Source organism: Narcine bancroftii, chromosome 3 (assembly GCF_036971445.1).
Source record: "Narcine bancroftii isolate sNarBan1 chromosome 3, sNarBan1.hap1, whole genome shotgun sequence".
NCBI classification, from domain to species: domain Eukaryota; kingdom Metazoa; phylum Chordata; class Chondrichthyes; order Torpediniformes; family Narcinidae; genus Narcine; species Narcine bancroftii.
In genome coordinates this window covers 165404673-165428839 of record NC_091471.1, presented here as the reverse complement: position 1 = coordinate 165428839, position 24167 = coordinate 165404673, and the positions used below count along the sequence as shown (strand labels likewise).

Genomic DNA, 24167 nt, shown 5'->3' with positions numbered 1-24167 from the left:
CAGGGACCATGCTCCACTGACCATTGATGGCTTGGCCACTGAGGTCATCAAGAGTATAAAGTTCCTTGGAGTGCACTTGGCAGAGAATTTCACTTGGTCCCTTAACACCAGTTCCATAGCCAAGAAAGCCCAGCAGCACCTCTACTTCCTGTGAAGGCTGAGGAAAATTCATCTCCCACCCTCCATCATCATGGCCCATCCTTTTTCCAGGTGCTCCATGCTCACTACATTCTATTAAGGATGTATTGAGAGCAAACTGTGCAACTGAATCACTGCCTGGTTTAGCCTGTACCACATTAGACCACAAGACCATGCAGAGGATAGTCAAGTCACCAGAAAAGATCATTGGGGGCTCTCTTCCTACCATGAAGAATATCTACAACACTTGATGCAGGGAAAAGACAATGAGCACTGTGAAGGGCTCTATGCCCCCCTCATGTAAACTGTTTTCCCTTCTGCCATCTGGTAGGAGGTACCACAACACTCGGGCCCTTGCATCCACATTGGGTAACAGTTTTTTTTTCCCCAAGCCGTCAGATTCCTGAATTCCCAGGACATGTATCAAAGTGTTAAACTTCTATTCTAACTTGTATTTGTGTAAATGAGCTCCATGGTCCTCAAGAAATGTCCTCTCCAACTCATTTATTTAAAGTATGGAGTAAATGGAACCAACATAGGTTTGAAAGAAGTATGTTCAATTAAAACTCCGTTATATCAAAATCGGTTGATTCCTTTTTCTATGCACAATCCTTATCTGAAGGAATGGAATTTAAAGGGTTTGGTATCAGCTGAAAATTGTTTTGAGGCAGGTTTATTTCTTTCATTTAATAGGCTTGGGGAGAAGTTTGGGATATCACAAAATACATTGTTTGCCTATTATCAAGTACGTAATTTTTTTAATGAATAGTTTCGGTCGAGAAATGGTATTACCAAAACAATTGAAGATCGAATTATTGCTTATGGATAAGGGAAAGAAAGAGTTTGTTTCTGAAATGTATTCTATGTTACAGTCAAAAATGAGAAGGTAGGTGTATTGAGAATAAGAGATAAATGGGAACAGGAGTTATCTACCTCTATTTCTGAGAAAGAATGGTCTGACTTATGTTTGCATAATGTTACAAAATTAGTTAATATGCATTATAGTTTAGTCAATTAGTATTTTCTACATCAGTTATATTTAACTCCTGAAAGGTTAAAGAGGTATGGTTTTAGAGATTCTGATTGTGTGGAGATCAGATAGGTACTTTTGTTCATTCTGTGTGGAATTGTACAAAGGTTAAACCCTTTTGGTGAAAAGATTATAAAATTTTTGCGAGATTTATTTTAAATAGATTTACATGTGGATCCATGGTTGTGTTTATTAGGATATATGAATCCATTAACAGTGCATTTGGATAAATCTTGGATTGCATTTATTCAGTTGGGGTTGGCAGTAGCTAGGAAGTGTATAGCAGTAACTTGGAAAAAGATGCAGAGTTGAGTATACAGAGGTGGCATAATGAAATTCAATCATGATTATGCTTAGAGAAAATTACATATAATTGGAGAAATAATTATTCCTTTTTTGAGAAAATGTGGACTCCATATTTAAAATGTATAAATTTAGACGTGTAAATATTTTTAAAACATTTTTGTTTGAATTGTTGAAATGATGTATTGTAACCTAACCCACTTTTTTTGTTTTAATACTTAGTGTATGTTAAGCTCCAGGGGGGTGGGGGGGGGTGGGGGGGGGTGGGTGGGTGGGTGGGGGAAGGGATAGTAAGGGGTGGGATAGTGGATTGGAGGATAGGGGGTAATTTAGAAGGGTTTTTTATTTGAGTACTTTATGGTTATATTTTGTAAAATTTTAAATAAACTTTTCAAAAAAAAAGTGCTCTCCTCTTTACTGTGTGAGTATGGTATGATCGATAAAGGTGGCGACTTGACATAATTGCCTAAAGGTGGAGTCACAGGTGGATAGGGTTGTAAAGAAAGCTTTGGGCATATTCATATTTCATAAATCAAAGTATTGAGTATAGGAGCTGGGATGTTATATTAAAGTTGTATAAGACATTGGTGAGGCCAAATTGGGAGTATTGTGTGTAGTTTTGGTCACTTAACTACAGGAAAGATATCAATAAGATAGGAAGAGTGCAGACAAGATTTACTAGGATGTTGCTCAGACTTCAGGAACTGAGTTACAGGGAAAGATTAAACAGGACAAGACTTTATTTCCTGAGACATAGAAGAATGAGGGGAGATTTGCTAGAGGTATTTAAAATTATGAGGGGGGATAGATAAATGTAGATGGGCTTTTTTCTAGCTGGTAGGTGGGATACAAACCAAAACATGGGTTGAGTGTAAGGGGGAACTTCTTCACACAGAAAGTGTTGGGACTGTGGAAGGACCTGCTATCTGAGGGGTGAATGTGAGCTCAAGTTTAATATTTAAGAAGAATTTGGACAGATTTCATGGATGGGAGAAGTATGGAGGGCTATATTCTGGGTGCAGGTCAATGGGTCTAGGCAAAAAAATAGTTCAGCACAGACTAGAAGGGCCAAAGGTGCCTGTTTCTATAGTGAAGTGTTCTATGGAACAAACAGTCACAGATCCCTGAGCTTGATTGAGGCCTGATGGCACAATGGTGTTAAACATGGAGTTGTAGTCGATGACAACAAACTGATGTTCTTCTGGTCCAGGGGATATAATGCCAAGTGAAGGCTCAATTTGGTGGCATTCACTATTGATTGAAATTGTAATGACAGGCAAACTAATGTGGGTCCAGGCCCTTCCTGAGGTAGGAATTTATTTGTGGCATAACCAACCACTCAAAGCACTTCATCCCAATGAACGTGTCACTGATTGGTAGTCATTAATGAAGGCAACCTTCTTCCTCTTGGGCACCAGTATGATGGATGCACTTTTGAAGTAAGTAGCGACCTTAAACCAGAGAAATGAGAGATCTGCACAAACTTCAGTTACCTCAGGCAGGTTTTATGTAAATGACTGGGTACACCTGATATCTCCAATGAAGTGGGTTGCTGTAATAATATGCTGTTTAGGAAGCTATCTGGTTGATTGTTTGAGAGTAGTCTGGAATAGAAAACAAAAAATGGACATGTCAAAGTTGTAATATGTGGGGCATAGCTGATGTAGAGAATTGAAATTAAAAGGAAAATGTGGGGAATACCCAACAAATAAGGCCGTATCTGCAGAGAGATTAAAATTGAGGCAATGTTACAGATGAAAAGTAGAACTAGTTAGTTCTGAGTGATCAAATAGAAACTGAAAGGACAGAAAGGGTGCATCCATGGAGAGGAATAGTCAGTTAACGTTTCTAGTTGAGACAAAAATGGGAAGAAAGGATGGCAAACATTAAAAGGGGAGGGGAAGAAGGTCTGGGGATGGGGCAAGAAATGCAAGGATATTGGAAAATTGAAGGTGGGGGAGGTGGAGAGCCAGGCAGGGAAAGTGACTGCTCAGGTCTGAGAGAAAAGTAAGAACAAGAGCAGGTAAAGGACCAATGGACAGTGGAAAAGGATCATGGTAAGGGGTTACCAATTACTCATCCTACTCTCATCCAGCTCTGGTACAAACAAAGGAAGCAAATCATCTGAAATTGCTCAATTCAATATTGAGTTCCAGCAGCTGCAATGTGCCAAAAAGAAGATTGCTGAGGTGATGTTCCTCAAGCTTCCATCAGTCTTTGTTGGTAGAGTGCAGGTACCATGGGTCAGTGCATGAGTGGAATGATAAATTAAAGACATTTAAGTTTTTGACCATTATTTCATAAAACCATCTTTCTCTCTGACCCTGGTGTCCTCGACCTGTAGAGCAGAAGTTCTGCAGATGTGATCATTGACAAAATTTCTTATAAAATGGACAACCAACTTGTCTCTGGAGAGACAAAGGACTGTAGATTCAGGAGTCTAGAACAAACTGCCAGAGGAAATCAACAGCATCTGAGGAGCAAGGGAGATTGTCTGCCTTTCCAGGGAGACACTGCCTTAAACAAAGAGCAGAGAGGAAGAGGAAAAGTGTCCCAATCCGAAATCTTGACAGTCCATTTCTCCCCATAGAAGCTCCCTGCCCTGCTGAGATCCCAGCTTTCCCGAGTGTGTATCAAGAGTAAATTAACTTTACTTGCTCAATAATAAATTGCTTACTAAGATCTGAGCCCTGCTCCTCCTCTACTTCATTAGGTCATGCAGGACTGGCAATAAATACGCTGCCACTGTTTCAGATGTAAAGGTAGTTTCTCATGTCATAAGAGTGAATGTATTTCAATGTTAGGACATGGATGATGATAAATGTCTGTCAAAATATTTCTTTTACAGTTAATTTGACAAGATTCTCGAATTGCCACTCCATTGTTACCAGCTAGACACTTTGAAGGGGTATTAGCTTGAAAGAAGAACAATGAAAGTGGCGTGTCAATGGAACAATAGAGTGTTTGCAATAGCATCACTGCGTTTAATTCAAGACAGCGTGAGAGAAACATAACTTGCATTTGTGAAATATTTAATTTTCTTTCATAACTTTGCCACAACATTTTTCTAGTAGGTGTGACATTCTAGATATAATTTTGGAATATTACATAAATTAATATTGCATGCTTACTTCCAAACAGCTGAGTGGAAACAGCTTAACTGGAACATATGATGTACGACCATGCAATTTCTTGGGAGAGAATGAAACGTGGAGCAAAAAGTGGGGGGCGGGGGGAAGAGGAGAGAAGTGGAAATTTCACAATGACTACCTTGGCACCTGTGGAACTTGGATGCAAATAATTTAACAAAATCTGGAATTGTAAAAGCTGAGAGTCTCAGTAAATGTATCCATGAAATGATCAGTCTATTGTAACACCCATTTGGGTCACAATTGTTTTTCAGAAAAGAAGATACACTATCTTTCTGGTCTGACCTCTATCTGACTCCAGGCACACTAATATTATTGACACATTTTTATTTAAAAAAAAGTGTTTCATGGGTATTGACATCAAGTTGGCTTAATCATCTCTGGTTTCCAACTGGAAACTATTTGTTTCCCTGCTCACTGACCACTGGAATCTGAAGTTTTTGCTTTGGGCTGTGGCTATGATTCTTGCTCCCAAATGGTGCAGGACTTTCTCACAAGCAAACCCACACCTATCTACCAGGGAGAGAGACAGCTCCATCACCTGGTCCTTCCCTTTAATCATCCTATAAATGGTGCTGAGCAGAAGACAACCCAAGCTCTGCTACCAAGCTCAAAGCTACAAAAACCCATTGTCCACCAATGAAATGATCAAACAATGTAATCTTGGTTAATTTAGTTGTTTTCTGTGATTTTTTTTTTTAATCGTGAAGTTCCTATGCATGTTTGACTTTATTTCAACATTCTTTGGTAATAAGTCAATTTTTACCTGTAATGAGGGATTGACATTCAGTTATCACATACATAATTTCATACTTTTAGTGCAAAGAAGAAAAGGCAATATTCAGTTACTCTGCCGAATTGAGTCATAGGGGCTCTGCTTGTGATTTATGCAAATACAATTTAACAGAATTGTGAATTTTCACCATAATTTGCACCCAATAAGTTGATTTGCTGAAAGTGAAATCTCCTCTGCAAAAATGAAATAGGCGTTTCTATAATAAGGTGAGTTGCACTTTTCTGATTCAGAGGGTGAATTGCATCCAAGCTCAAAAAAAAACTTTTTTCAGAGTAGATCCAATAGTACAGCGGAATGCAAATAGATTCTGAGAGATGGAGCACTGCAACAGGCCCTTCTGGCCTATGAGCCGATGTTAACATGTGTCCAATTAATCAACTATGGTCTTTGTAATGTAGGAGGACACAGGAGGAATACATGCAAACTCCTTACGAATAATGCTGGATCTGAACACTGGTCGCTGTCGCTATAGTAGTGTTGCACCAACTGCTACACTAACTGAGCTGCCCCTTTAGTGTGTGTGTGTATCCAGCTGCGCTGGATGGGTCACGTCTCCAGAATGGAGGACCATCGCCTTCCAAAGATCGTGTTATATGGCGAGCTCTCCACTGGTCACCGTGACAGAGGTGCACCAAAGAAAAGGTACAAGGACTGCCTAAAGAAATCTCTTGGTGCCTGCCACATTGACCACCGCCAGTGGGCTGATATCGCCTCAAACCGTGCATCTTGGCGCCTCACAGTTTGGCAGGCAGCAACCTCCTTTGAAGAAGACCGCAGAGCCTACCTCACTGATAAAAGGCAAAGGAGGAAAAACCCAACACCCATCCCCAACCAACCAATTTTCCCCTGCAACCGCTGCAATCGTGTCTGCCTGTCCCGCATCGGACTTGTCAGCCACAAACGAGCCTGCAGCTGACGTGGACTTTTTACCCCCTCCATAAATCTTCGTCCGCGAAGCCAAGCCAAAGAAAGAAGTATGTGTACATACATTAAGTTAATCAATGAACCATGCTGGCAGAGGTTCTTGGAGGAGCAGCTGCACTTTTTGCCATCCAAAAATCTCTGTTGTTGATTTAAAATAAGCATGAGACTTGGTCAAGTTATTTTGAAGGAGACATCTCAATAGTTTGAGCATGTGCCCAATCACTTAATATCCTCTAAAGACACAAAGCGTCATTTATCTTTTCTGCCTCATTTGTGATGTCTGAATGTCAGCAAAGTACGTATGTGAAGCTGGAAATAAAGATTTTGGTTGCTAGAAAAATGGAGGATATTGATGAGCCAATTCAGCTCACTAATTGAACCCAGAACTGTCAAATTTTTAACTTGTGCCTTCAGAGAAACATGTAAACATTGCTCTTCTGGCAGAATAACATTGAATGGCAAGCTTATGGGAGCTTATTCATGCTATGCTACAATAGAACTGCCAGTCAAGCAAAAGACAAGTTCCATATAGTTTGCCTTCAGCTGTCCTGGTCTTCACTTGATGCAGTGATAATATTCATTAATCGTGACAATCATTTTCTGTCAAGTTGTCTTCAGCAGACCTTACATGATACCTTAGAAATTATACATCCAATGTCACCTGCTCATCCTAAATGTTCTACACTCTTCATATGCAAGACTCAAATTACATGTCTGAATCACAATATTATTTTCCAAAAAGAGTTCCCAGACCTTCTTCAGAACTGTAAAAGAGAAAAACAAGGTAGATTTCAATCGTAGAGAAGATAAGGAGGGATAGGTTCTCAAAGGGAGTATTTTCATTTGGAATTGTCAAGATTACTGGCATGGTTGAGAATTGATTAATACACAGAAAGCAAAGAGGAGGAGTTAGTTAGGAGGCTGTCAGGTTATTATTAGTGGGACACTGCACAGATCAGTGTTTCGGCGCCAGCCATTCACAGTCCATATCAACAGTTTGGCTAAGCAGACATAACACTATTTCCAAATCTAATAATGATTATGTGGAAAATAAATCTTGGCACTTGTGTGAATGTGATGAGGATGTAATAAGGTGTCAATCACATGTAGACAAGGAGAATAAGTGAGCAAAAACTCAACATGTGGAACACATTAAGGATGTGAGATCATCCAATTTGGTGGACAAACCTGAAAAGCAGGATGTTTAAAAATTATGACTGATAGAGAAATGCTGATGTTCTAAGGGGCCTGGGTTTCCTTGTGCACAAGTCCTGAGAGGTAACATGCAGATGCCGGAAAAAATGGAGCAACACACAAACTGCTGAATTCTTCCATCATGATGTGTAGTGGATAATTTTTACCCCCCAGCATTTAAACTCCTTTTGTTTACCTGTACAATGGAAGTTCTGATTCCTAATTATGTCAGGAGATTTAAAATGAGGGGATGAGGACTTGAAGAGGCTTGTTAAATTTCCTGAGTCTGATGGAAGAAACAATGTTAATAATAAGGGAGGCAAGGGAGAATTAAATGAAAGAACAATGATCTCAGACACTGGAATAAGCATTGGCAAGTGGACTAGCTCAAATGGGCAACCTGGTCAGCAATGGATGAGTTTGGATGAAGGGCCTATTTCCATGCTCTGTAACTTTATAGACGACAGACTCGCCAAGGCAAATAGTGCCTTTGGAAAACTACACAAAAGAGTCTGGAAAAACAACCACCTGAAGAAACACACAAAGATCAGCGTGTACAGAGCCGTTGTCATACCCACGCTCCTGTTTGGCTCCGAATCATGGGTCCTCTACCAGCATCACCTACGGCTCCTAGAATGCTTCCATCAGCGCTGTCTCCGCTCCACCCTCAACATTGATTGGAATGACTTCATCACCAACATCGAAGTACTCGAGCTGGCAAAGTCCACAAGCATCGAATCCATGCTGCTGAAGACCCAACTGCGCTGGGTGGATCACATCTCCAGAATGGAGGACCATCGCCTTCCCAAGATCGTGTTCTATGGCGAGCTCTCCACTGGCCACCGAGACAGAGGTGCACCAAAGAAGAGGTACAAGGACTGCTTAAAGAAATCTCTTGGTGCCTGCCACATTGACCACCGGCAGTGGGCTGATATCGCCTCCAACCATGCATCTTGGCGCCTCACAGTTCGGCGGGCAGCAACCTCCTTTGAAGAAGACCGCAGAGCCCACCTCACTGACAAAAGACAAAGGAGGAAACACCCAACACCCAACTCCAACCCACCAATTTTCCCTTGCAACTGCTGCAACCGTGCCTGCCTGTCCTGCATCGGACTTGTCAGTCACCAACGAGCCTGAAGCAGACGTGGACATACCCCCCCCCACACCCCCCCCATAAATCTTCGTCTGCGAAGCCAAGCCAAAGAACTTTATTGTTCAAGTGATTAGGAAGGCAATGTGGTATGTTGGCTAAAATCACACCTGAGAGCTTTGTGTGCAGTTCTGGTCTCTCCTTGAAAAATGATCAAATTGCCATTGAAGATTTACTAGACTGTTTCCAAGAGCAATGAAATGTATGAGAAAAGATTGAATAGACCAGATCTGCATTCTTCAGAGTTTCATGGAGTGAAAGGAGTTCTGACTGATATTCTTCAAGTCTCACAAGGTCAGATCAGATGTCATTTCCCCTAAACAGAAAAAAAACCTGGAAATCCTCGGCCAGTCAAACAGCAACTGTGGAAAGAAGAGCAGAGTTCATGTTTCAGTTAAAGGCCCTTCATCAGAACTGGTAAGGAGAGATAGCATAGGACAGAAGTAAAATCTGTGGTAGGTCAGGCCAGGGTTCCCATGGGGATGAGTTGATGGACCTGCTGATGTTTCCAGCATTACCTATCATTATATACTTGTGAGAGATCTGGTCACTCTGGTGGAGATGATGAATGTTGGGGGCAGTGCTTGCCTGAGGTTGTGTTTGGTCTTATTGCATAGCTCAATGTGGTTGATCCAGAGGTTTGTGAAGAATCTCATTGTGAGAGATGGGCCCCAAGAGGGGTGGGAAGATCCCATCTACAATTGTGGCAAGTTGTGGCCATCCAGACAAGGTGTTAAATTATGGAGTGGTGGATGGTGCACTCTCTGTATCTGAGGTAGCTGCTCATTTCTGCTGCCAGTCATTCATGGTGGGACAATTTTTCTCTATTCATGAGTACAGCCTGATCTGTCACTGTCAGGCATATCCCACTGCCTTGCTACTAACTGACAGATCAGAATAATGGCGCTCTAATTGCCTTGTTAACCACTTTTATAATAGTCATACAGAACAAAAACAAGTTAATCTGTCCATGCCAGCCAAGTTGCCTCTCTGAGACAGAACAATTTGCCTTCATTTGGCCTATATCCCCTCTAAACCTTTCATATCCATGCATCTGTCCTAGAGCCTTCTGAACAATGTCTTTGTCATTTCCTCTGGTAGCTTGTTCTATGTACCCACCACCACTCTCTGTACCAAATAAATGCCAATTTTCAATCTTTCTCCTCTCACTTTCAAACAAAAAAAGAATCTTTTTATTTCTCCAACCTGGAAACAAGATCTATGCCCCTCATGATTTTATACATCTCGATAAGGTTATCCCTCAGACTCCTATGCTCTTAGGTAAAAATCCCCAACCAATCAAGTCTCTCCTTATAACTTAAGCCTAGCAGTCCTAGTAACATCTGTGTTGATCTCTTCTTCAGTTTTCAGACTTCCTTCCTACATATATAACTTTTCAAAAGGGGGTTGGACGGGTGGTGTTATGGCTGAAGGGATCAAGGGGTATGGAGAGAAAGCAGGAAGTGAGTTTACGTGATCGGCCATGGATGGTATTGAATGGTGGTGCTGACTTGAAGAGAATGTCACATGAACATGATGAATGGCGAAACTGGTTTGAAAGGCGAGGTGACCTTCTCTCACTCCTATTTTTAATGCTCTTTCATTTTTCATCGCAACTCGAAAGGCCAACATGGCCTGTTTCCGCTCCGTAAATGGTTATATGGTTAACTCCATCACCAAAATAATAAAAGTGGAATTGATTTTTTTCCTTTCTAATATTGGTTTCTTTGTTTTGCATTCTGCTTTGATTTCAATTTCAGTTCTGTGGTAACGATAGTTATAATTTTAAGGATGATTAAATAGGAAAGAGAACAGCAAAGAAACTAAACAGAGCAGATTGACTCCTACCTACCTTCATTCACTCAGCCTCAGGTCTAAAGTTAGGCCATAAGGCAACACAATTAACATAGAAGAATGCGATTACATTGCCAGTGACCCAGGTTTAAAATTGGCACTCCTGGAAGGAGTTTGTCCTTTCTCTCTGTATCTGCATGAAATTCCTCTGGTTTCTTCCCACCCTTCAAAACGTATGGGGACTGTGTATGGGGGCGGGTGGGAAGGGCTGGAAGGGACTGTAACCACCCTGACATCTAAATTTTAGGCTCCTAACAGAATTTCATGTCAGGGGAGGGTTTTAAAAATCTGTTTGTTTTGTTAAGATGCAAGTTTATTTGCATTTGTGTCGGTCTTGCGTGTTTGTCAGCAGTTCTCTATGTATCTTTGTGTGCTGTTTTATTTGCATGGTGTGTATGTGTTTATCAGTGTTCTGTTTGGATCTGCTTGTACATCGTTGTATGTATATGTTTTAACGTTCACATCTGGTTTTGTGTGTGTACCTGATTTTTCTCTCAGCGTGTTTGCATGCGGTTGTGTGGGTTGAGGCCAGGTTTTGTGTGTGCGCTCCGAGCGGTTCCTCTGGGGCTGTGTGTGCCTGACGATTTTGTCTCCCAGCTAGGTGTGCAAATCACTCGGATTCCTCTAGGACCCGGGGGGAGCGCTGTGCTCTCGGGCTACGCTGGGCACGTCAGCGACTGAATGTACACGGAAGAGGAGGAGGCGGAGGCGGAGGTTTCAGCCAGTGAGCGAGGTACAAAGAACTGGGCATTCACCTTTAAATCCGTCCATTTAAAAAAAAAACTTCCCACTCTCGGCGCCGGCTTCAATGGATCCCACCTACCTGCGCAAGGAGGCGGATAACGAACAGCGGGCTTGAGCTGACAACCCAGGTAAGAGGAGAAATTCTCCGCATGTCGGGCTCTCTCTCTCTGTCTGTGCGAGGGCTGGCTCGGGAAAGTGTCAGGTGGCGCAGAATGTATCTGAATGTTTCTCTGAGACACTCACAGGGCCCAGTCTCTGCCACAGCCACTCGCCTCCTCTCCCCTTCGGAGGCAACGGGAAGCAGAGGCAGGCTGAGGTGCAAGCCTTCTCTGTTCGTTCAGTCACGGGCTGTTAGCGTTGAATGTTGAGAATAATATTCCAATAGACGCCCAAGCCTTACAGTACACATTGCATCCTGCCTGGGAGTACAGCGCAAGCGCGGGGCTCCATAGCACCCATTACCAGAGAAAAGGTGGCATGACCATATCGGATTAATGTGGTTTAATATCCACCCTCTCCCTTTTGTTACCAATCCTGCCATGATAGGACCCCAATAACAAGCGCACCGTTGCTCCAGCTCTGGTGCATTCGCACGGCAGGGTCGTTCATCTGCCTTCCCCCAACGATCAGTGGGGTTACATTTGGATCAGAAACATTTTAAGGTTTTTTGGGGGCTTGCTTCTGAAAGTTGCACACTGGTATTTGACGGAGAAGTCGTTTCTTACTTCCTCCCACTGGGGTTTCCAGGCTGGACCATGAGTGTTTGAAATCTCTTGCTTTTACTCAGGAGCCACTCCGTGCATTTTCTTTTCAACCAAAGAAATCGACAGCCCGTTGAAATGCACTCGAGGTATCTCGTCGGCTAATTGTTTGCAAAACCCCACGCGTGTCTGTGACTGATTTCTGGAGTGTTACGGTGTGGGCATGGAGCTGCCGTCGGTGGAAGGCTCGGTCATCCTCCTTCCCAGAAGTGCATAAAGTTTAAATCCAAGTTCCAACCTTGCCCGTGTTTCCTGGGTCGCTGGGGAAATAAAAGCTTGACGGTTCCCATCAGTTGCATGGAGAAATGTCAAAAATTGGACCGCCTGCATTTGCGACGAGACGATTTGACAGCTGTTGCAGACAGGGCGGGTGAAAGAAAGAAAGTTTCAGTGGGTTTGGAAGCCAATCATTAAAATGGACCCAGATGAGTCGATTCCATTCCCCTCGTGCGCACTTGGCCCTTTGGATGTCTTTGGGTGGCTTGGAGGGTGCTGAGATTGTGAAGTATTCCCCTCTGGTTCTTGGTCATTTATTGCCCGTTCCAGAGAGCTCGGATCTTGCTGAGGCCCATTGGCGAGCAAGGGCATCCCTGGTGCAGAGCCGTAATAAGTCGGCTCGCATCAGAAGGCGCTGGTTCTGAGCCGCGCACATCGGCCGGTCTCGGTCAACAAGGCAGATGTCCTCCTCACATTTCTGCTGGCGGACCAGATGGATTGCCACCAACTCTCAGGAGATGCTGCGACCCGCTCCGCTGTCCTCACACTCTCGCTCCGCCCTCAGTTGCTGGGAGCCTGGGAATTGCAAGAACGCCGGATTGGGGATGGGGACCATGGAGAGGGTCGGCGCTGAGGTCGGTGCCGAGGACGAATGGATCTCTGAGATTCGGCTTCTTGAGTAGGGGTCCAAAACCCTGGACGCTGTCTGCCCGACTAAATTCCTCCGGCAATTCTTGGCTTGATCAATCTTCCAGCAAGTGCATCATCGTTTGTGCTCGTCCTTTGGGTTTATCCTTTGATCAAGCGGGCGGCAACATCTCACCTCTTGCAGGCGCGCAGCCGGGGATCGTGTGTCACTCAGATCGAAGACCATTGTCACATGGAGACGCGACGCTACCCGAGACACACACACACACACGCTGCAATGACTGGAATCTTGAGTCGACAACGAATTGCTGGAGGGACTCAGCCGGTCAGACAGCATCCCGGGATAGAAATGGTCAGTTATCGTTCCTGTTCTGGACTGTTGCATATATCAAGGGGGTGGGGGTGGGTTGGGGGTGGGGGGAGCGAAGAAAAGGGCTCCAGAGGTGGTGTTAGACTGTAACTGTATTGGGATGATTACGCTGGACTTTACAGTGGCTTCTCTATAACCTTTTTGAGAATGAAGTAGTAATTAAAGGAAGAGAATGAGAAAATCAGTTACTAATAATTTTGTGACTAGTAATATTGTAATTCAAAGTATAAAGATTTTACAAAACAATTTAGTTGTTGGTATTCAATTATTTTTCTCCCACTGTGTTCCTCCACCATCTGCACTGGTAGAGTCAAAGGCTACGCACCTTTAAAAAGGGGGGGAGGGGGGGGGGAGGGTTGTGTTCCAGATGGGAGGTCCTATGTAAGGTCCTTGTCCAGTGAGGTATCTCTGCAGGCTTAACTTTTTCAAATCAAACTCTATCCATCCACCCCTCCCGAAACTCAGCATTTTCAACAAAATGTGCTCAATGTTTCCAAATTTCTCCGATGAATCTTCCCTCCCTACATAAAGGCTCATTGACTGTCATGAATAATTTGAACTGCATCTTTTTGATTGGTGAACATACCTTTCCCCCTCCTCGTTCCTTCCCTCTCCAAAACATCCTGAACTCCAGCAATTGGAATGTAATGCCAGTTAATGCAGGCGCAACAAGAGAGGCCACTCACTCTATCTACACAGACTAACTCTGTGAGTAGCAAATCCTACCTGCCTTTCGTAAAGATTGGCTCGGACTGGTTCCCCTGAAGTGATTCTTCCTGAATGTGCCATTCCAAAGTTGTGATATGAACCAATGGGTTCCACCTGACAAGGGAAAGGGACACTGCTAACGTTTCATCTGGTGCATCCTTCTGCAGGTGCTACCTGACCTGCTGAGTGTTTTCAATGTTTTAAGATTTTTTTTAAGGCAAAAAAAAATCTGCTGGAGGAGCTCAACAAGTTGAGCAGCAACAGTGAGGAGAAGGGACCCTTCAGAACTTTTTTTGCTCCCAGCATCTGCAGTCACTCATGGCTCTTCATTTTCTATTTTATCTCGGATTTCTGCCATCTGCATTTAAAACACATTTTGATCTCATTTCTAGGTTTTGCTTTGTACATTTAACTGGCTTTCTTTTTAAAGAGAGGATTAGTGATTTCTAAAGACTGGTGGAGGAATGTTTTCCTAATTCTTGCAAAGGGTGAGGTTCAACCACGAACAAAAGAACTGGCTCTTTTTGACAGTAGTGGAACTCTGGCATTTAATGTATTCCCCGTTGATGTCAGAGGAGAATGAATGCATTGGGAAGACATGTTCACCCAGTTTGTGATCCCACCCATCAGTTACCTTGCACAGACTGGTGAGACTCTTGCCCCCTCCCCATACAGGGTGCTCTGACCCCATTGTCTCTTTGGTTCTGATTATTTTGTCCAGTTGTAACTTGGTGTGTGAATGGAGATTGGAAGCACAAGGAGCCCAGGCAACTTAGATGTATCAGGTGAGGCCTGGTGGGACTGGAAGAGAAATGTGTGACCCCTGCTAGCAGAGCAGTTGCAGACTTGATGATGACAGGGGCTGCAGATGCTGGAACTGAATTGAAAACACACTACTGGAGGAACACAAGTGGGTGGCACAGTTGATGTAGCAGTGAGCGTATTGCCTTTATGGTGCCAGCGATCGGGATAGGACCTGGGTGTGAATCCAGCACTGTCTGCAATGAGTTTGTACATTATTCCTGTACAATTTGGGCGGCATGGATAGTAGGGCCAAATTGGCCTGTAACAGTGTTGTATGTCTAAATTTAAAAATTAAAAATTAGGGGAAGGAAAAGAATGGTTAACGTTTTGTGCTGAAACTCTTTATCCAGACATCAAACCCTGAGACTTTGGGTTGGTTCCATTTGAGGGATCAACACTATCAAGGCAGCTGAAGGAAGAAGTGGAAAAGGCTTGTGGTCCAGAAGGGCCTGTAACCATGCTGTATATCAAAGTTCATAAATGAATAAAGTTAAAAGTATAGATCAAAAAGACAGTGCATGGAGCAGCTCAACACCGCCAAAACTTGAAAATGTTCTGTCTTCATCGCCCCCCAAAAATAATGATGTATGAAGATTAATGGAAGTGTAATAAAGCAATTGATTACCAAAACAATTTAAAAACTGGAAAAATGCTGCACAAAAGGATTTGTAAATGCACAAAACACCAGCAGATATTTAGGAAAGCCAGAAAATGCTGGCTTTTACTTCAAGGGGTTGAAATGTAAATGGAAAGAAACGATTCCACAGTTGTAAGAGGCACGAGTGAAATTACATATGGAGCATTATGAACACTTCATTTAATAAAGAGATTAGTTCATGGCAGATGATCAGAGAAGCTTCATTCCTAGGTGAACCTGGGTCTGGAAGGACTGTCTGATGGGGAAAGGTTGAATAGGTTGGGTCTGTATTCAATGGAATTTAGAAGAATGAGAGGTGATCGTGTCAAAACAAAATTCATAGGGAGCTGGATAGGGTAGCTAATTACAAATGGGAGTGTCTCAAACTAGGACATGTCGCTATGAAATAAAGACAGCTCATTTAAAACTGAGGTGCCTAGAAATTTCTTCCCCAAAGAGATATCGAACCTGATGGTTTTGGAGGCCAGGTTATTTGATAAATTTGAGATAAATGCTTGAAAGATTAAGAAATTGAAAGTCTCTTTGTCCTTCTGGATAATCTTGTCAGAATAGGAGACCCTAAGTTAAATGCAAATTGCATAAGTGCTGGAGAAACTTGGGAGGCCACACAGCATCTATGGAAAACAATGGGTAACAAAATGTTTTGGGTCTGAGCCCTTCAGCAGTGCAAGCACCTAAATAAAAAGGTGGGGAGAGGAGAGCTTTTTACTTTTGCATCCTTTCCTCTCTTCCCCACCCCCACCTGTTTGTTTGGCCCCTGCCTACTTTTTGCTAACAATAAGTGCAGCATGACCTGCTAAGTTTCTTTAGCACTTTTGTATATTGCACTACGATCCCAGTGTCTGCAGACTTTTCCCCCTTGACCCCTATTTGGAGACTGATTATAGACATAAAACGCTACTGCACAAACAACAGCCATCCAGCCCTTCTAGTCTTGTGCCTATTGTGAATCTTTGGAATCCTTTGAAAAAGTTGTAGGGACTGATTCATTGTGAAATATGAGATAAATTCCAGCAGTGAGGGTATTCAAGATTCCAACTATTGTCATAATAAAACAGTCATATGAAATTTATTTTTGCCTGCTGCAAGGCAGAGAGATTTGCCACTGGCAGGAATTGCTTAAGCGCCTCTTACAGTCTGACTTGGTCTGCAGTGAACTGGAATTCACTTTGTGTAAAGTAAACGGTCAACCCCACCACTTGGCTCCGGCCCCGATTATAAGCCCTGTTTTCTAGCCTTGCCCCAGATTCACCTGAAGACCTCTGTAAATACTGGCCATTAGTTGTAAGTTAATAAAAGTGTGTTTGTACTCCTCACAGGTCTCTCCAGTCCAAACTATTGGCAACCCGAGCTCGAGATCCGAACCTCCGACCTGGTCAGGAACCCTTCAGTGCCCTCAGCACCTACTTCCATCCCAGTTCCGATACCTGGTACCCCTCCAGCCAGTTCAAACCAGTCTCCAGCAGTCCGGCACAAGTCTCCCAAAAGCAGTCTCCAACAGCCCATAGCTTCCGCAGGTTCCTTGCCTCAAGTCGCCAGCAGTCCACCGGGTGCACAGGTCCCTCAGCCGCAGAGCCCCCTCACTGGTCCACTGCCATAGCCACAGTCCCCACGAGTCGTTTCCTCCCTCTCAGACGGTGCGAGATCTTCCCGTTCTCTGGTGCCCTGCTCCAGTCCTCCACTTACCCGGAGTCTGCAGCCCTTCGTGGCTGCTGCCGATTAATAGGCGCCGCCATCTTGGGCGCAGACCCACGGTCACGGGATTTCAACTGAAAATATCTGTGAATCATCTGAAGCAGGATTGAGAGAATAGGCAGGGACATCAACATTGGTTCTGGATGAGTATTATCAGTCATCATGATGACAGTGTGAAGCTAGATTTATACTTCCTGCTATTGATTATCAGCCAAAACCCAAGACTGGTATAATGTTGAATTTATTTGTGTTTGGGGATTTGTAAAATTCCACCTTCTTCACACTCTCCCAATATCAGCCTTGCAAAGTTCTACCATCACTCGTTTATCTTTTGTGATGGCAATTAGAATGTATTCCTTAGAATATTTGGAGTAAGTTCTTGATCTTAATTTATTTGAAGTATTGAGGTGGCTTCTTTGATTGTTCCTCGTGCTCATATTTCCATTTTGTTCTGTGTCTTTATTTTGGTTTTAATCTGTTTAAACCAGGATATTGCTACTGACATAAATGTTGGAGAGGTTGGGGGGGGGAGGGGAGGGAAGAAGGAAACCTAGCCACTTGAATCCCCTTGACTTTAAGTGCTCAGAACTGGCCTTATTTAGGCACTTCATTTACTAGATCAAGGGGATGTAACCACAAAATAAGTGGCCCTTCATTTAAAGCTAAAGTGCTTGGTGCTTTTGCTCTCAAAGGGTAGTGAATTTGTAGAATCATCTTCCCTCGGATGATGGTGGAGGACAGATCATTAGATGCATTTGAGAGAGACATTTGAAAGTTTGTGAGTTGTGGATAACCAGCTGAGCAGAAGAGTTGAGCCATGATCGAATGGAATGGTGGGGCAGGATTGTGGGGCTGAGTTTCTATTTTCTGGTCTTTATGTTGGCCATCTCTTCTGGTTCCAACTCGCACCATGTTTATCTCACTACTCTTCCTGTAACCTACCTCACCACCTTTGACTCCTTGCCCCATCTTCTCCATATTTGTTTCTGTTCAATTTCTCTTTTTGTTTCCAAGCATCTTTCAACTCCTCTGTGGGGGGGGGGGGGGGGGGGTTAAGAAGAAACAGTGCAGAATAGGAGACTGAGCCATGGCAAGATAGGCTTGAAATCCCTAATGGGCCTAATGCCTAGCTCCTATTTTCTTGAGTTTGTTTTCATTTCCCACCACCATATCAAAATGTTTCCTCCTCTCTAATCTGATCCAGAAGGTTTTGGCATAACTATCATCTTTGATAGGTGTCCTTGCATGGAGATCTCAATAAATTTCTTAATTCCAAATGCTGTAGACTTGGAATTCCACCCACAAACCTCTCACCTCCAAGATGATTCTTAACACCTAATTCTGACCAAACACTTGGCCTGTTCTGTGAAATGGTCTCCAATCAAATTTTATTTTCCAACCCGCCCCCCCCCCCTCCATGAAATACTGGAGGACAGTTTTTAATGTTCAGATGTTTTAATAAAAGCTGTTAAAAGATTTTATTTTCTGATTTCACTCCCATTTGGCTTTGTCTCTGAGATGATTAAAATCCAAGTTGAGTTACTACAATTATAATTAGAAAACAAAAGCAACAATTGTTAATGAGTGCTGATATCCTTTGTCTGACGGTGGAGAGTTGTGAATTATTTGCAGGTGAACTTTCAAGGTTGTAAATAGTATTGGGAAGAAAGATGCATGTTGCTTTACTGAAATTACTTTAGGAGCCAGTCACACCATTGGATCGCTCTCATAAAGTTGGCAGAATGCTTATTAACAAAAGCGGACTATGGATTTTGTTCATGCATGTGGGATGTCACAGGGAAGGCTATTCTTTATTGTTCATTTTGACGACTCTGTAGAGGAACAAAGGTAATTGAGAGCCAGCTGCATTTGTTAGTCTGGAGTTGTGAGTATCAGATGAGCATCCCTGAAGAATATTTGTGAACTAGCTCGTTTTCACTAATGCTTAGTAGTTTTAGTACAACCAAAGTAAGTGGACTTTACTGCCAGTTACACAATTTAATTACACAAATTTGAATTCCACAGTTTCTGCAATGAGATTCAAACTCGCATCCCAAATGTTGGGCCATTGCCAATTCACTATGACTGGTGATTAGTGGCCATCTTTATTGGAACCATCAGCAAAGATTGCCCACTTTCACATCCTCCTCGTACAATCCACAACTCTTGTTTATTATGCAGTTCCCCACTGCCATCACTGGTCAGATCTGCAACCTTGTGCTAAGATCTGAAACCACTAAAATGTATAAGCCCCAGTCACCCTCTTATTTGCTGCCCTGCAATAAAACCTGAAATCCAGGCAATCGCTCAGGTGGCACATTTTTTGACTGCAACTTTAAACGTATCTTCTCACTTTGGGGGTGGGGTGGGGGAAGCGGTTATATTAACTTGTCATGGCATCACTTCGAAGAAGTGCAAGATAGTTCTCCTGGCCAAAGTCGGCCCTTATTGCATCATCTAAATAATTGTCTCGCTGTGTGTGCTTGATGTGTAAAATTGATGAGTGCAATTGATGAGTGCATCCTGTACAGTAGAAAAATAATATGCTGGAAATCCAAAATAAAGTTTAAAAAAAAATGTCCTGGAAATGCTCAGCAAGTGAGGCAGTATCTGTGCAGAGAGAAACAGACCAAAGGAATTGATCGGGAACATGACCTCTGCATCTCTCGCCACTGTTTCTGCCGAGTTTGCTGAATACTAGAAAGAGTATTTTCTATTCTAGATAAAAATGCTGAGAAACTCAGCAAGTCACACAGCTTTCTTTATGTGATAAAGATACAAAACCAACATTTTGGGCCTAAGCCCTTCATCAGGGTATGAGCAAATATCAAGCAAGTGCCTGAATAAAGTGGTAGGGGGAGGGGCACAAGCCTGCAGGCAGGAGGTCATTGGTAGATATGGGTGGGAAGACACAAAAGCCACTATCAGGTGGAATAGCTGGGAGAATGCTGTTCCGGAGCGGCTGCGGGTGTGTGCAAAACTACATTCGGGTGGCAGCGCTGAAGGCGCTGTTCTGGCACCTGAAAGGTCCACAGCGGGAAGAGGCGCCGTGGAGCAAACGCTGGCTCCTGTCGACTGTGGCCGTAGCCCTGCCTGCTTTCAGGTGCCTAGGGGAGCTCTCAGAAGCTGAGAATACGCCTACCCAAGGAAGGTTGGGTAAGTGCTCCTCGGGTCAGGGATCTCCGCTTTCAGGTGGCCTCCCAACAGCCGCATTCAGGTATTTTAGGCGGCTTTACATTGGGGTATTCAGGCCACCTGAAAGTGGCTAAAGTTGAGGTGATAAGGGAGAGGCTAACTTTCTGAATGAAGAGAGATGTGGAAGAGAACTGGAGGGAAGGAGACATAGGGATGAGGTAGAGAAAGAGATGAGAGAGTCGTCTAATGGAAACCAGAAATTTCAATGTTAATGCCATCTTGTGGGAATATCCCCATACAAAATATTGGGTGTTACTCCTCCAGCTTATGGGTGGCCTTGCTTTGGCAATGCTCTGGCCATGGACAGATATTATGGGCATGGGAACAGAGTGAAGGTGATGACCAAAATTATTTCCAGTCTTTGTGACGTAGAGAATGTCACAATGGGAGCAAAGGATGCAGTAGATAAACCCTGCAGATTCAAGTGAATTGAATAGCCGAGCATTTTTGACTGAAAGTCTCTTGTCTGCTCAGGAGGGTCAGACCTCATTTCTGTGCTCAAATTTATTGGGTTGGACGTGCAACTTCTGAATCTGGGGAGATATTACTGATGACTGAGCAGTGTTTGACTTTTGAAAATAGATATTCCCTGAAGTGAATGTGTTTTCATTTTGAGGTCATGTTTGGGAAGGTAAACAAACCAGGTTCTCGAGGAACTGAGAGGCATGGATAATCAGAAGAATCAGAATCAGGTTTATTGTCATGAATAATTGTCCAGGATAACCTGGAAGAGCAAAAGTGAGCAGGTGTTGGGAATAAATAAAACCACAAAACTCTGTAGACACTGTGGTTGAAGTAAAAACATAATGCTGAAGAAACTTAGCAGGTCAAAAACAGTGTAGTTATATAAATATATATATAATCAAAGATAATGATACATCACCAATATTTTGGGCTTCAGCCCTTCATCAAGGTAGGAATCTTGTTGTTGGAGTTAGGAATAATTAGGACTTGAAATACAATACTGGAAGATGTAAAATCCCAATCACTAAATGATATGCAATTTAATAAGGATCTCACAGACAACTATTTATTTGCAATTATCTGAAAGCTGAAGATGTTAATACTGTGTAATCATCAAGGACACTGAACACCTAGTTAGGAAATGATTGGAATGATTTATCGCTGTTGAACATGTTAGTTCTCGGTTCAAAAACTCGAGTGGGTGTAGGATTGCATCTGGAGTTATGAGACATGCAGATGATGCTGCAAATTTATACTGTATTTGGGGTCTCCAATTAAGAAGGATTTGCAGAAGGTTTAAATAAAATAAGTGTTAAAATGGAATGGGAAAATTTCACTTTGTACACACCGAGCGGAGATGGGATGCAACCTCGAAAAATTTGGGCAACTTTCCATTTGCACAGGGAAGTTCAAGAACAGAATGGACAGGAGACAGGGGCCCACGGATGACATCTGATGCTCAAGCAGGGAGGAGGGGTGTTCAAAGTTTCATTTGTTCATTGGAAAAGGGAGCAGCGATCAGAGGGGAGAAAATGGAGGGGGGGGGGTGAAAAATAATGTAACATTTAAAAAAAAAATCAAAATCGTAGCAAACCAAAATCCATCAGCTGCTCACTCAGTGAATTTTCACACACTTGAGAGAATGTCAGAAATTGAGTGACAAACCACAAAGAAGATTATTGCTCTTGTTTTAAAGATTTCTAACCTTTATATCTGGTGCCTCAAACTAAAAGTGAGGGAAAAAAAGCTTAACAACAAGAATTTAATCCTTTCCTACGAGTTGTAAAAATGAATATACAGCGTTGGCTACCTTTCCCTTGGTTTTGACTTGTCTACTACTGAATGTGCTCAGTGTATAAGTAAGACAAAAATAGACACCAAGGCTGCGTGTTATGATGAAGTGCATTTTCTGTTCCTGCCCCTACATGGGCACAAAATAATATAACTATGGAAGAGGAAACAAATGATTAATTGTTTCTCATGCAATAAGAAAAAGAATGTCTGGCTCTTGACCAAACTGCTGCTTCAGATGCTGATCAAGGAAAGGCCATGTTTCCATTTTTCTTCATAGAGCAGGAGGAAGGCATTTAGTTAGCTGAGCCTATGCTGGCTCACTGAGTCATCTGATTTCCCCACTTGTTGAATTGTTTTATTGTCACGTGCACCAAAAGAGGGTTGAGAGAAAACTAAAGTTTCATTTTGTGTGCTATCCAGGCAAGTCAACCTGGACAGCAGGTAGTGCATTAACAACAAATCACTCAACCATGAGGGAGTAGGGTTATAATTAAATCAATAGTGCAGGGGATAGAGAAAAATACATGATTATAGAGTATCGTGGAGCAAACTGCAGGTTTAAATAAATAGTGCAAAGGCTTTTTTGCTAGTGTGAGATCCATTTTGCAGTATATAAAAGACAGGAATGAAACTGTCCTCGAATCTGGAGTTTGGTGCTTTCAAGCATCTGTATCTTCTGCCTGATGGAAAGAGAGTGTGGCCAGAGTAGGGTGGGCCCTTTGAAAGCTTTGTAGCTTTCTTGAGACACTGGGAGGTATAGTTAGATTTGTCAGAGGGGAGGTTGGTTTGTGGAATGACATGAGATGCATTTACAACTCTCTATGGATTCACGAAAACCTATCCTCCCCACATTCCCAAAAACAGTTTACCTTAGTCTTCAATTTACCTGCTCATTTGCAAACTAGATTCAATTTGCAGTGACCAATAAACCATGAAACCCATAAATGATATATTTTTTTTGGTGGATATAGAACATGGGTCAAAGTCTGAGGAGAAAGTGCAATCCCACATTCCCCAAAGTCGAGATTGAACCCTGGTGCTGGGACCATGAGGTAGCAGCTCTAACAAGTCTGCAAGTGTTGTTCCAGTTGAACTCTGCAATGCAATAAAGGTTGGAGCAGATGTGTAAATGGTCCCAACCTGAAACATTGATCGACCACTTCTACCCATTACGTTGCCTGACCTGCTGAGTCCTTCCAGCTCCACATTATTTAATCATAATCAAGGTTATAGCATCTGCAGTCTTTGCATTTGTCAAGTTTTATCTTTTTGAGCCTTGAGTGCACAATACCCACATTGGATTGGTGGTTAAAAGTTCTCTCTGTGTGTACAGGAACTGGTGCAATTGGCTTCCAGTGAATTATACTGCAGTAATCAGTTCCCAAAGGTTTATCAAAACCATAAAATAACTCCTGGAGTTTGCAGTCCCAATACAGGATCTAAGAACACACTAAAATTATTTCCATAGTTACTTTTTTCTTCTGTGGAAATCCACTCCATGCAGTTGGGCGATAAATCTTCTCAAGGTATGAATAGATTTCTCCTTTGGCAGTTTGCACCTGTGTTTATAAGCTGTGTTGTTAGAATTGGGGGGGGGGGGGTGGGGAAAATCTCTTGGACTTTCTTTTTCACTGCATGCTTTGGTGTGTGTTTGCCTGAGTGAATTTTCTGTGATAAGAAATCTTTTATGTGGGGGAAAAAAAAAGGATCGGCATTTAAAAGAAGTCAAAGTTGAGAATTTCAAGGCTTTTTGAAAGTTGGGATGGGATCTGAAATCAAATAAATGCATCTTAATATTTTTACATCAATATTTGATGCTAGCATTCAGAATTCTAAATTTGTACAGGCTACAGAAACTCTGGCATTTATTCGCAATGTCAAATTAATTGTCGTAAATGAAGGTTTGAACTAGAAGTTGCTTTTATTGTCCAGTGTTATGTTGATAGTAAATAGTGCATTTAATACAGCATGCATTTTTTCCCCATACGTATCCAAGCAATGGCAGGTGTATCTTTGAGCTTGACCAGAACTATTGATTTAAGTTGCTTCAGTAAGCTGTGAATTACTTTTTA

The 24167-nt window shown here is 42.6% G+C and overlaps 1 protein-coding gene across 1 annotated transcript in view; it reads left to right on the top strand.

The window, feature by feature from the left end:
• Positions 1–11239: 11239 nt before the first annotated feature.
• ccser1 (coiled-coil serine-rich protein 1) overlaps positions 11240–24167 on the top strand; it is a 1096421-nt gene continuing 1083493 nt past the window's right edge. The window contains exon 1 of the mRNA XM_069925709.1: positions 11240–11410. The gene's annotated coding sequence lies outside the window, so the exon portion shown is untranslated. The remainder of the gene's footprint in view (positions 11411–24167) is intronic.